Below are 12,516 nucleotides of genomic sequence, written 5' to 3' on the forward strand. Positions count from 1 at the left end.
TTAACGGCCCGATCAACGCTACGTTCTAGAAAAAAATATGAGGGAAAATTCGTTTATTTTGACACCATTCAATTTGACAGCGACAACGCGTGGAGGTGTCCCCAGACCCAGCCCAATTGCAGCGGTTTACAGTCCACAGTTTACAGTCTACAGTTTACAGTCCACAGTTTACAGTCTACAGTTTACTGTCTACAGTTTACAGTTTACAGTCCACAGTTTACAGTCTACAGTTTACTGTCTACAGTCTACATTCTACAGTTTACAGTCTACAGTCAACAGTTTACAGTCGATAGTTTACAGTCTAGCTTCGCAGAACCAAAACAAGGATCTCTGCCTTATTTCCCCTTTTGGCAAGTATTCTCCACTCTTTTTTGACATTTACTGAAAACTAAGTGGTGCCTATCCGGTTTGCTATATTTCCTTTTGCTTCCTTTTTGCTAGTGGATAAGAACCACCGGCCCATCTCTACTTTACGTGAGCTTACCGTGCCTTAAGGTAATTTTGCTACATTTGCTCCCACTGAACGTAACAAGCACGTGTTTTCGCCGAGGTGTAGATTATTCTAAGACGACGCATTATTTTTGTCAAGGAAATAGGAAGGAAATAAATGGAAAGGGAAAAGGTTTTCAATACGCGAACCGGACGTTAATCGTGGCCTTTTTTTGTGGAAGATGTGAATCGAGTTTTTTGGACGTCGAAACGTACGTAGTTGTATTTGTTTGCAAAACAGTCGTGTTGCCGTTATCGAGACAGTCAGTCTTGTTTGATTGTAAAGTTTACGAAGTTGTAGTGCAATAAGGGATTTATCTAATACGTCACTATTTAAATGAACCTTATAGGTCGAGTTAATCGGAAGCATGTTTCGGAAACATCGAAAATAAATGTTGCAAGAATTTTTGAAACTTGTACAAAGGTATTTTGGAAATGTTTTGAAAGATTAAAAAATATTGTAGAAGTGATGGAAATGTCTGGGAACTGTTTCAGGAATGCTTCGGAAATATTGGAATCGATTCATCAACAGTGTAAATTTTGGAAATGTTTAAAAAAATGGAGAAATATTTCAGAAGTGATGGAAACGCGAGGGAAATCTTCAGAAATGTGTCTAAAATTTTGGAAATCTATCGAAAATATGTAGCAATTTTCGAAATGCTGCCTGAATTATTCAAAATTAGTAAGTAATTATCGAAATTATTCAGAAGTGCTGGAAAAATGAATGAAAATTTGAAAAAAATTTAAAAATTTTTTAAAATATTTTAAAAATCGATATCATTTTAAAAAAAAATTTGAAGTGTTAAGAAAGAATGAAAAAATGTTTCAGAAGTGATGGAAATAATTAGGTAAATGTGTCAGAAATGTGTATAAGTGTAGTTTGTAGAAATGTGTCATACGCCGTTTCGCGCGATAAGAAAAAAATTGATAACTTTTTTATTTATTGATCGATACCGATGCAAATTGGATTATTTTAAGGGGGTCCGCTTTGGTTTAAAGCACACCGATGATGACGTCACGTTGCTGGAAATGTTCGACGATAACCTTATGGAATTTCGCTGCGGGCTATTCGGCGGCCGCTAAGGACTGACGTCTTCACTGGTGAGATAGTTTCTACATTCGGTATGCGCGTGATTCGAATTTATTGATCTATCCGGCTATCGTATGACACGTTCTGCGCCATAAAATATAGGCTAAACCGCTCTTTAACCGTAAAGTGATCACTTTAACCGCAAGGGTAAATAAAGGGAAACAGATGATTGTGCATTCTAATGACATGTCATTCTTATTTTAAATGGGACGCGGAGCACGATATAAAATTACGTTCAGAACATACGACACTGCTGATTTTATGGCATCGATCGCAACGACAGAACCTAAGCTTGCTATTTTTGGCGTCTAAATTAAATTCAGAATTGTCAAAATCTTTACAATGATTTATATGGTTTCTGTTATAAAATGAAGTTTTGTATTATACACGACGATAAAGGGAAACTAACCATCTCGTGAAAGTTAATTCACTCAACGGTTATAATATCCCTTTATCGTCTTATATAATAAATAACCTCCACTGTTAATTAATTGAGTAATTACAAATTAACCGTCTTCAACCCAAAATTTGTTCTTTTGCACACGATGTAAAAATGTTGATTATCTCGATAACAAGACGCTCAATTGGTCTATTTGATTTTGCCATTATAATTATATTTTTTGGTAATTGAATTTGTAGGTGTGTCTACTTAATTGCATCGACATATTCAGATTGACCCAATACGTGCGTTTAAGAGAAAAATTCATGTCCATGAACCTAGCAGAGCAAGGTCAGCAAAACACAATCAAACATATTGCATAATTAGGTGCTAATTAAGTGCCCTATTCCGGAATTATATGCTCCTTTTTTTAAAAAAATTATTACATGTTTTGCCAAGTTCATATGAACTCAGCAGAACACTACCTCAAAAACCCAAGAAAATGAAAAGTGAACTAACTTTAATTAGGTGCTAATTAAGTGGGTTTTTGAGGTAGTGTTCTGCTGAGTTCAGATGAACCTGGCATAACATGTAATAATTAAAAAAAAAGGAGCATTTAATTCGGGAATGGGGCACTTAATTAGCACCTAATTAGCACCTAATTATAGTTAGTTCACTTTTCATTTTCTTGTTTTTTTGAGGTAGTGTTCTGCTGAGTTCATATGAACCTGGCAGCACATGTAATATTTTTTTTTAAAAAAAGAGCATTTAATTCGGTAATAGGGCACTTAATTAGCACCTAATTATGCGATATGTTTGATTGCGTTCTGCTGACCTTGCTCTGCTAGGTTCATGGACATGAAAAATTCGAAAATTTCCAGCGTCAAGCTCAAGCGAAAATCACAAACGATCGGCACACCACTGCCGAGAAAAGTGAGAAATAATGAGGAAGGTTAAAAATGAGCATTACCGCATTGGGTCGATGACACCAGCACGATGTGTGAAAGGTTTAACGAACCATTTTAAATCGATGTTGAAATACACCGATTCCCAAATGGGTACGTACTCTACTCGTTGAATTGGAATAATTTGTCCAAGATCTCAACTGGGTGCCTTAATATCTAGACGCATGCGTAAGGAGACGAAAATAACACGAATGTCCTCGTTTCTATCAATGACACGACAGCTACAAGAAAATGAAATAAGGTCACTACTTACATAATCGGTGCGGTGAGTTAGTCGCTGTTGCCAATTTAAAACGGTTGAACGATGAAAGCACGTACGTACCTCGCAAATGGCAACGGAGAGATGACTAAAACGCCTTTTGCGGGTTGAGACGCGAGAGTAAAGCCCGAACACCTTCGGTTTCGCTGCGATGGAAACCGAAATCGGCTCTGCAATAATTCGCGAGTGCGGTCAAGTGGGCGCGATTGGAACAGAGCTCAATCCAATTTTATGACGGGGGTTCGTTCGAATGCCCTCGGGGTCCTACTCAATTCCTTATAAAAAGAGGATTTTGATAACTGAATGGTGTTCTTTTTACACTACGTTCAATGATGGGGTGGGGGAGGCAGGAAGTACGGCGAGGGGCCGATGTCGGGATACCATCCAGAACATTTCTTATTGACGAAAATGTGATTTCAGATCGTTTGTCAGAATCAAATTGGGTTGGAGCGAGCACTTTAGGTGGACGCCTGACTAATTAAATTTAGAACGGAATTTACAAATCGCCCTGTATCTGAAAATTACGTTCCTTCTTGTTTGAGATTTTCCCATCCTTTTGAACGAATTTTATCGGCCCTTGGTTCGCTCAAAAGGAAAAATACGTGGTCCATAAAATTAGCAACGAACATTTCCACCGGTATGCGTAAAACCAAAACGAAGCCCCTAAGAAAGTTAGCAACGGACGATGGGTCGAAAAAAATAACGTGGACACAGGTGATTGGAAAACTGAACTCGAAAGCGCGGAGCGTTTTGTTTTTGGAGCGAAGGTAGCACCGGGGGGGGGGGGGGGTCAATATGGAATACCTCCCAGGAAAGAAAGATTCAATGTTAATTTCCCTACAGCTACCATAAAGCATTCGTATACGGGGGGGGGGATAGTGGTAATGCAGACGGTTTTTGGGGAGAATGCAACAGCGGGGGGGCCTGGGAGGTATTCCACTGGAAAATTGAATGGCCCTTTCCCTAAAATCATCATTATCACCATGAGATCTAGTGTGCCCCCAGAAGTACGTTCGATGGCGTTTGGCCGAAAAATGTAATGATAGTGGTAATGCAGACGGTTTTGGGGGAGAAAGCAACAGCGGGGGGCGTGGGGGGTATTCCACTGTAAAATTAAATGACCCTTTCCCTAAAATCATCATTATATCACCATGAGATCTAGTGTACTGGGGGTATTTCATACCCCCCAGAGGTACGATCGATGGCGTTTGACTGAAAAATGTAACGATAGTGGTAATGCAGACGGTTTTGGGGGAGAATGCAACACCAGGAGGCCTGGGGGGAATTCCCCTGTAAAATTAAATGACCCTTTCCAAAAAATCATCATTATATCACCATGAGGTCTAGTGTGCTCTCAGAGGTACGTTCGATGGCGTTTGACCGAAAAATGTAATGATAATGGTCATGCAGACGGTTTTTGGGGAGAATGCAACAGCGGGGGGGCCTGGGAGGTATTCCACTGGAAAATTGAATAGCCCTTTCCCTAAAATCATCATTATCACCATGAGATCTAGTGTACTGGGGGTATTTCATACCCCCCATAGGTACGATCGATGGCGTTTGACCGAAAAATGTAACGATAGTGGTAATGCAGACGGTTTTGGGGGAGAATGCAACACCGGGGGGCCTGGGGGGTATTCCACTGGAAAATTAAATTACCCTTTCCCTAAAATCATCATTATCACCATGAGATCTAGTGTGCTGGGGGTATTTCATACCCCCCAGAGGTACGTTCGATGGCGTTTGACCGAAAAATGTAATGATAGTGGTAATGCAGACGGTTTTGGGGGAGAATGCAACACCGGGGGGCCTGGGTTGTATTCCACTGGAAAATTAAATCACCCTTTCCCTAAAATCATCATTATATCACCATGAGATTTAGTGTGCTCATACCCCCCAGAGGTACGTTCGATGGCGTTTGACCGAAAAATGTAATGATAGTGGTAATGCAGACGGTTTTGGGGGAGAATGCAACACCGGGGGGCCTGGGGGGAAGTCCACTGTAAAATTAAATGACCCTTTCCCTAAAATCATCATTATATCACCATGAGATCTAGTGTGCTGGGGGTATTTCATACCCCTCAGAAGTACGTTCGATGGCGTTTGACCGAAAAATGTAATGATAGTTGTAATGCAGGCGGTTTTGGGGAAGAATGTAACACCGCGGGGCCTGGGGGGTATTCCACTGGAAAATTAAATTACCCTTTCCCTAAAATCATCATTATCACCATGAGATCTAGTGTGCTGGGGGTATTTCATACCCCCCAGAGGTACGTTCGATGGCGTTTGACCGAAAAATGTAATGATAGTGGTAATGCAGACGGTTTTGGGGGAGAATGCAACACCGGGGGGCCTGGGTTGTATTCCACTGGAAAATTAAATCACCCTTTCCCTAAAATCATCATTATATCACCATGAGATTTAGTGTGCTCATACCCCCCAGAGGTACGTTCGATGGCGTTTGACCGAAAAATGTAATGATAGTGGTAATGCAGACGGTTTTGGGGGAGAATGCAACACCGGGGGGCCTGGGGGGAAGTCCACTGTAAAATTAAATGACCCTTTCCCTAAAATCATCATTATATCACCATGAGATCTAGTGTGCTGGGGGTATTTCATACCCCTCAGAAGTACGTTCGATGGCGTTTGACCGAAAAATGTAATGATAGTTGTAATGCAGGCGGTTTTGGGGAAGAATGTAACACCGCGGGGCCTGGGGGGTATTCCACTGTAAAATTAAACGACCCTTTCCCTAAAATCATCATTATATCACCATGAGATCTAGTGTGCTGGGGGTATTTTATACCCCTCAGAAGTACGTTCGATGGCGTTTGACCGAAAAATGTAATGATAGTGGTAATGCAGACGGTTTTGGGGGAGAATGCAACACCGGGGGGCGTGGGGGGTATTCCAATGTAAAATTAAATGACCCTTTTCCTAAGATCATCATTATATCACCATGAGATCTAGTGTGCTGGGGGTATTTCATACCCCCCAGAGGTACGTTCGATGGCGTTTGATCGAAAAATGTAATGATAGTGGTAATGCAGACGGTTTTTGGGGAGAATGCAACAGCGGGGGGGCCTGTGAGGTATTCCACTGGAAAATTGAAAGACCCTTTCCCTAAAATCATCATTATATCACCATGAGATCTAGTGTGCTGGGGGTATTTTATACCCCTCAGAAGTACGTTCGATGGCGTTTGACCGAAAAATGTAATGATAGTGGTAATGCAGACGGTTTTGGGAGAAAATGAAACACCGGGGGGGTCTGGAAAACCCCCCAACAACAGGGAAATTGAATGATCCTTTTCCTAAAATCATTATCACCATGGGATCTAGTGTGCTAGGGGTATTTCATACGTTAGATGGCGTTTTAACGAAAAATGTAATGATAGTGGTAATGCAGACGGTTTTGGGGGAGAATGCAGCACCGGGGGGCCTGGGTGGTATTCCACTGTAAAATTAAATGACCCTTTCCCTAAAATCATCATTATATCACCATGAGATCTAGTGTGCTGGGGGTATTTCATACCCCTCAGAAGTACGTTCGATGGCGTTTGACCGAAAAATGTAATGATAGTGGTAATGCAGACGGTTTTGGGGGAGAATGCAACAGCGGGGGGGGGGGGCCTGGGAGGTATTCCACTGGAAAATTGAATGACTCTTTCCCTAAAATCATCATTATATCACCATGAGATCTAGTGTGCTGGGGGTATTTCATACCCCCCAGAGGTACGTTCGATGGCGTTTGACCGAAAAATGTAATGATAGTGGTAATGCAGACGGTTTGGGGGAGAATGCAACAATTGACCCTTTCCCTAAAATCATCATTGTATCACCATGAGATCTAGTGTGCTGGGGGTATTTCATACCCCCCAGAGGTACGTTCGATGGCGTTTGACCGAAAAATGTAATGATAGTGGTAATGCAGATGGTTTAGGGGGAAAATGCAACACCAGGAGGTCTGGGGGGGTATGGAAAACCCCCCAGCAACAGGAAAATTAAATTATCACCATGGTATTTAGTATTTCCGTAAAAAAATGGGGGGGTCATCTTTTACCTCAATGCAATACCTCCCTTAGTACCGTGCGGGTGGTAAAAATTTACAACTTTCTTATTTATTGGTCGATATTGGTGCAAATTTGTAATTGAATATAACAGACCAAATCCCTGGATCAGAAAAGTGTCTTTTTTTTAAATGGTCACTACAAATTTCCTTTCTGTGTTAACAAAATGATGCATGCCTTTTGACAAACTAATTCATGGTCACCCTACGGAGGTACCTAACCGAAACCAGTTTTGGATTGCCTTTGTATAGTATCGTTTACCTGCGAATTTAGTCGTGGTTCTTTCCTAATGTTGTTGTTATAATCGCCCGTCGTCATCCCCAAGGGAATATCTCATTGTATCCCCTTAAACTAACAATTTTTTTGGACTCGTGCTACGCTCTGCATAGGAATGCGATTTTCTTCCAATTTGGGAAATTATTGTTTAGCGAAAAAATCGCTTAGATTTAAAAAAATCTAAAAATTTCTGTAAATAATACTTGTTTTCCGCCATTAAATCTGTATATAAGAAAAAGTTGAGAAGATAATGGCCTCACTCGGCGATTTAGATGTAATTAATTTTGCTGCAGGTCATTCGGCAACGACAGGGGTGAAGTGAGAAGTTTGGGGGGACTTGCCATGCGCGTGGTTCCAATTTATTGATCTAATTTCCAAGAAGATTGAAATTTGAGAGATCGCCAAAAAAAGCTCATGTACTGAGTATCATATGCGATGAATTTCATTAGTGGGCGATTTAAAAGGAGGCGAGGGGGGGTCGAGACCTACATCCCGATTGGGATACCCATATGAAATATTAAAATAGGTACTTGAAGCGACCCGTGGTGGATGATGCACATAGTCCTCACGTCGTCGCTAATTGAATCAATTAGGTGGTAAATTGCATCGACACAATTGGAAAGGAACGTCCCTTTTCTTTTGGGGAAGCCATCCTTTCCACGCATTTCCCGTCCTTAACAGCTCAAGTATCGTTTTATGCCTTTCTTCTCCATTCGTTACTAGAAATCGATCCTGCGCAACCTTGTTTGTCGGTAGGGTTCATAGTGGCGGCAGAATTTTTTATTCCCAATTGTGCCAATAGGAAAATTATAATCGCGAATTCGCCCATGGCGATTCAAAGGGCACAAATTGCAAAGTAGTGGCGAAACACGTCTCGTGCGCTACCAAAATCATACAGTTGAAAAGAGAAAGAACGCCATTAATTCACCCATCATGGGACTTGGGGAGGAAAGATGTTCTCGTCTCCTAGTCGAGAAATAATGGGCGCATGCGCATAGTTACGGTGTAACTTTATCGATTTGCTTGAGTGTCGTGGGAATGTGGCGAGGGTTGTTTTTTAAGTGTCGTTGGAAGGCGAAAATTAATTTTATCTGGCTCACAAAAGCACCAACCTATTGATAGTCTCTTTTTTAGACAATATCATCGTATAGGTTGCTAAAAATGCGTCGCACAAAATTTCGCCAAAAATGGGGTAGTAATTTTGAGCGTAATCTTTATTCGACGCAGTACGATTTTTGGTACTGGAACCCGCCATAAAAATTTCGAACAAATTGCTCCTCAAATAAGAAAGTTGTCTATTGCGCTCGTATGTATAATCACCGTTCGAATATTAGGGAAAGTATTAATTTTTTTGTAAAGGTATGCAAAATTCAAAAATGGAAAAAGTGGCCCGCATGGCAAAAACCGTGTATTTTTCATAAAAATATGTGGATATTTTTGCAATCCCTGTTGCCAAATGTATAATATGGCATCGAAAAAGTTGACAATTTCGATTGTTTTCATACGAAACCATATGTAAAGTGTTCTTTGTGATAAATTGCTACGTCCGATATATCGGTCGATTGAATCGGCAATTTTTTTGAATTTTGAAAGGGGCGTTTTTGTTTTTTGGGAATGCCACCTAGTGACTTTTTAAAATTTCAAATCGTCGTCTCCTAAGTCCGATTACCCGGCTACGTCCAAATACCTTAAATTACATCACTTACCCTTCACATATACGAGATTAACGTTCTAACTGTCGTCGCGTTTTCGAACAAACGAAACGCCAAAATATGAATAAAGTGCCAATATATATATAGGCAATAAAGGCAATATGGGGTAGCGGTGGTGGAAAGGGGGGGGGGGTTAACAGACAATCCGAGTGCAGAAGCCACCTTGTCTCACGGTTTTATAGGGCCGTAGACACATTGCTCGGCTTCGCCTCGCACATTAAAAGGCATCGCTCAGTATCGGCGGATGCGCCGCCTCACTTCGCAAATTTACCAACATCGTCGTCGATTCTAGAACGCAACTGGTCAATATACAAGACCCAATGTAAGAAACCGCATGGTTCTAGTTCCCTGCATTTTCAAGAAAACGCCAAAATATGAGGGGGGGGGGGGTTTGGTCGTACAGTTAGACAGCGCGATTACAACTTAAACAACCGCATCTTTCTAGCTCTCGTAGTTTACGAATAAACGTCAAGATAAGAATTAAGTGCCATTTATAGGCATTTTGGGGTGGTGGGGGTAAGGCCCGAGTGTAGATGCCACCTTGTTTCGCGCTTTTATAGGGGTGCTGACACATTGATCGGTTTCGTGTCGCACATTAAAGGTAGATGGGCATAACAGAAGACTAGAGTAATAATACCACCTTCTCTCACCATTTTATGACACATTGCTCGGCTTCGCCTCGCACATTAAATCACGTCGCTCGGCTCTCCTACCACATTTACCCAAATCGCCATCGATTCTATAACGTGGCCAACGTATAAAACAGTATCGTTCTAGCCCTCGGCGTTACCGAATAACCGCCAGAATTTGAAAACAATGCTATTTATTTAGCAATTGGTGGGAGGTAGAGGGTAACAGACCCGAGTGCTAATGCCATCTTCATCTGTGACACATTGCTCGGTTTTGCCTTGCGCATTAAAACTTATAGCAAAAGGTATCGCTTGATTGTAGAACACGACCAGTCACTATACAAGACCATTTATTGGCGGTTGGAGGGGGGGGGAGAGGGGGTATGGAGTTTGTGGGGTCGGAGGGTACGAATACGTGACCAATGTAAATAACGCTAAAGCGACGACAAAGTATCTCTTAGAGGTGCAGGCGAGGGGGAGGGGGGTAGTAGAGACGTCAGAGAAACGACGTCCCTTCGTCCGAGGAGGCGGATGGCTGGCCGTTGAATGGGGGACGACGTATAAAATAGTTGCGGAACTCGGGTGCTAAGTAAAGGAAATCCGGGGGGGAGGGGGGTCATGTGTAACTGCTCCATAACTAAGAAAGGTGCCTATGGCACATGCGCAATATAATTATCGGCCTACTAAGTTTCTTTGTTGCTCGAGTGTAGATGCCACTTTATCTCACGCATTTATAAGACCATTGACACATTGCTCGTCGTCGCCTCGCGCATTAAAACACACAATCTCAGGCATCGCTCAATTTCGGCGGCTGCGACGCCTCGCGTCGTGCATTTACCGAAACTGCATCGATTCCAGAACGCGACCGGTCATTATACAAGACCAACGTAAAAAACCGCGCATATGGTTCTAGTTCGCTGCATTTCCAAAAAAGGTTGCCATTAATAGGCAGGGGAGGGGGTATTGGTTGTAAAGTCGGGGGGGTGCGATTACGATACCAAAATAAAAAAAACCGAATCATCCTGAGCATTGCCGAACAATCACGAAAATATGAAAGAGTTCCATTTAGCGACTGGCGTAGCCAGTTGGAGGGTGGGGGGGGGGGGGTACTCGGGGGGTACGAATACGAGATCAACGTAAAGAACCGCATCGTTCTAGCCTTCGTCAAAATATAAATGTGGCATTTACATGCAATTTGTGGTGGCGATGGGGGAGGGGGGGTGGGGGTTAGACGCCACCTTGTCTCGCGCTTTTATAGGACCGTAGACACATTGCTCGGCTTCGCCTCGCACATTAAAAAACACAGCCAAATGCATCGTTCGGCATCGGCAGATGCGCCGCCTCGTCTCGCACATTTACTAGAAACCAGCATCGATCGATCGATGCTCCTGCGTCTCCGGCGATTGGAGGGCCGACTTCCCTACCCCCCTTGCCGTGATTTTGCAATTTTAACCGGTCCCCCTCCGCGAATTTTTTTTGGATCGCGCACCCCTCGGGCGTGGGGGTAGCGAACTATCGCGCTACTTGAATTAGATAGCGCGTGTAAAATATTTGCGAAACTTTTCCGTAGCCGACGAAAGTTATTATCGGCTCGCCCAAATTTACCAGAGACTCCAAATTAACTGGCTTCGTAAACACACCGGGCAACATTTTTAAAAACAATTACAAACGTTTAAAATCTAAAACTAAAACCAGCGCTACCTCCAATTACAGCGACTCCAAACAAATTTATTGCTCATCAAAGATCACAGACGAAAATACAAAAAAATGTCGTTTACTTCTTAAACTCTTTTTGGCATAAAAATAAAATGTCAAAAATTTAGGTAATTTACGTAGAATCTAAAAATGAAATACTATATAGGATGTTCCATTTAAAATAAGCAAGTTGACATCAACTTCCAGTATAACTCCGCCCACTCTAAAATAAAAAAAAATAAAAACAAAAATATTTTAAATGAACACCTATGAGATTAATAAACTAAAATTTTCAAAATATTACGATTTCCCTTCTTTGAGCTATAAATAGCGGGCGCTTGTCGCGGAACATCCTGTATGTAATTACAGCATATGTCAATGAGGTTCAGCCGCCGTGAGTTTCAGATTACTATGAAACGCTGACATGTGTTTGTGCCAAAAAGAAAGTAGCACAAAATAATGCCTCATGAATCTCTACACGCATGCGTTACGTGGTAAACATGCCTCGCAGGCACGAAAACAAGTTTTCGCGCCAAATTTGTGACTAATTAGTAGGATATCACTTACAATTAAGATGACGTAAGCATCGTATTCGGCACTGCCAATCCAATAAATTGTCGACGAATTCGGGTTTGATTGCGTGGCGTCCGTGAGCTACGGCAACACTGAAAAGACTGGCGGACGCGGGCACGAAGCAGAAGAAAACCCCGGTTTTGAGGGGGCAGGGATACGGCCACTCAACGCATGCGTTCCAATGAAAACCTCAGAAACGGAAACCTGGTTTTACGACGATATGGAACCGTTTGTGTACGTGAAACAGTAAAGAGGCGGGCGGGGGTGAGTAAAATTCGTCGAAAATTGTACGAAATAATGCCCTTCGCGATATTTTTTGCTCTCAAAAAGGGGTTTTACAAAGTGAAAGAGTGTGCAGCAAATAGTATTCTATTCATTCT

The 12,516-nt window shown here is 42.1% G+C and overlaps 1 protein-coding gene across 2 annotated transcripts in view; it reads right to left on the bottom strand.

The window, feature by feature from the left end:
* LOC116181060 (activating transcription factor 7-interacting protein 1) overlaps positions 1-12,242 on the bottom strand; it is a 34,197-nt gene extending 21,955 nt beyond the window's left edge. Inside the window, exon 1 of one of the 2 annotated variants that reach the window (XM_031501292.1) lies at positions 12,131-12,242. The gene's annotated coding sequence lies outside the window, so the exon portion shown is untranslated. Of the gene's footprint in view, positions 1-3,176; positions 3,289-12,130 lie in introns of those variants that run through there. The other variant, XM_031501294.1, reaches the window with a different exon arrangement.
* Positions 12,243-12,516: the final 274 nt, after the last annotated feature.

This window comes from Photinus pyralis, unplaced genomic scaffold, assembly GCF_008802855.1.
Source record: "Photinus pyralis isolate 1611_PpyrPB1 unplaced genomic scaffold, Ppyr1.3 Ppyr1.4_LG9, whole genome shotgun sequence".
NCBI classification, from domain to species: domain Eukaryota; kingdom Metazoa; phylum Arthropoda; class Insecta; order Coleoptera; family Lampyridae; genus Photinus; species Photinus pyralis.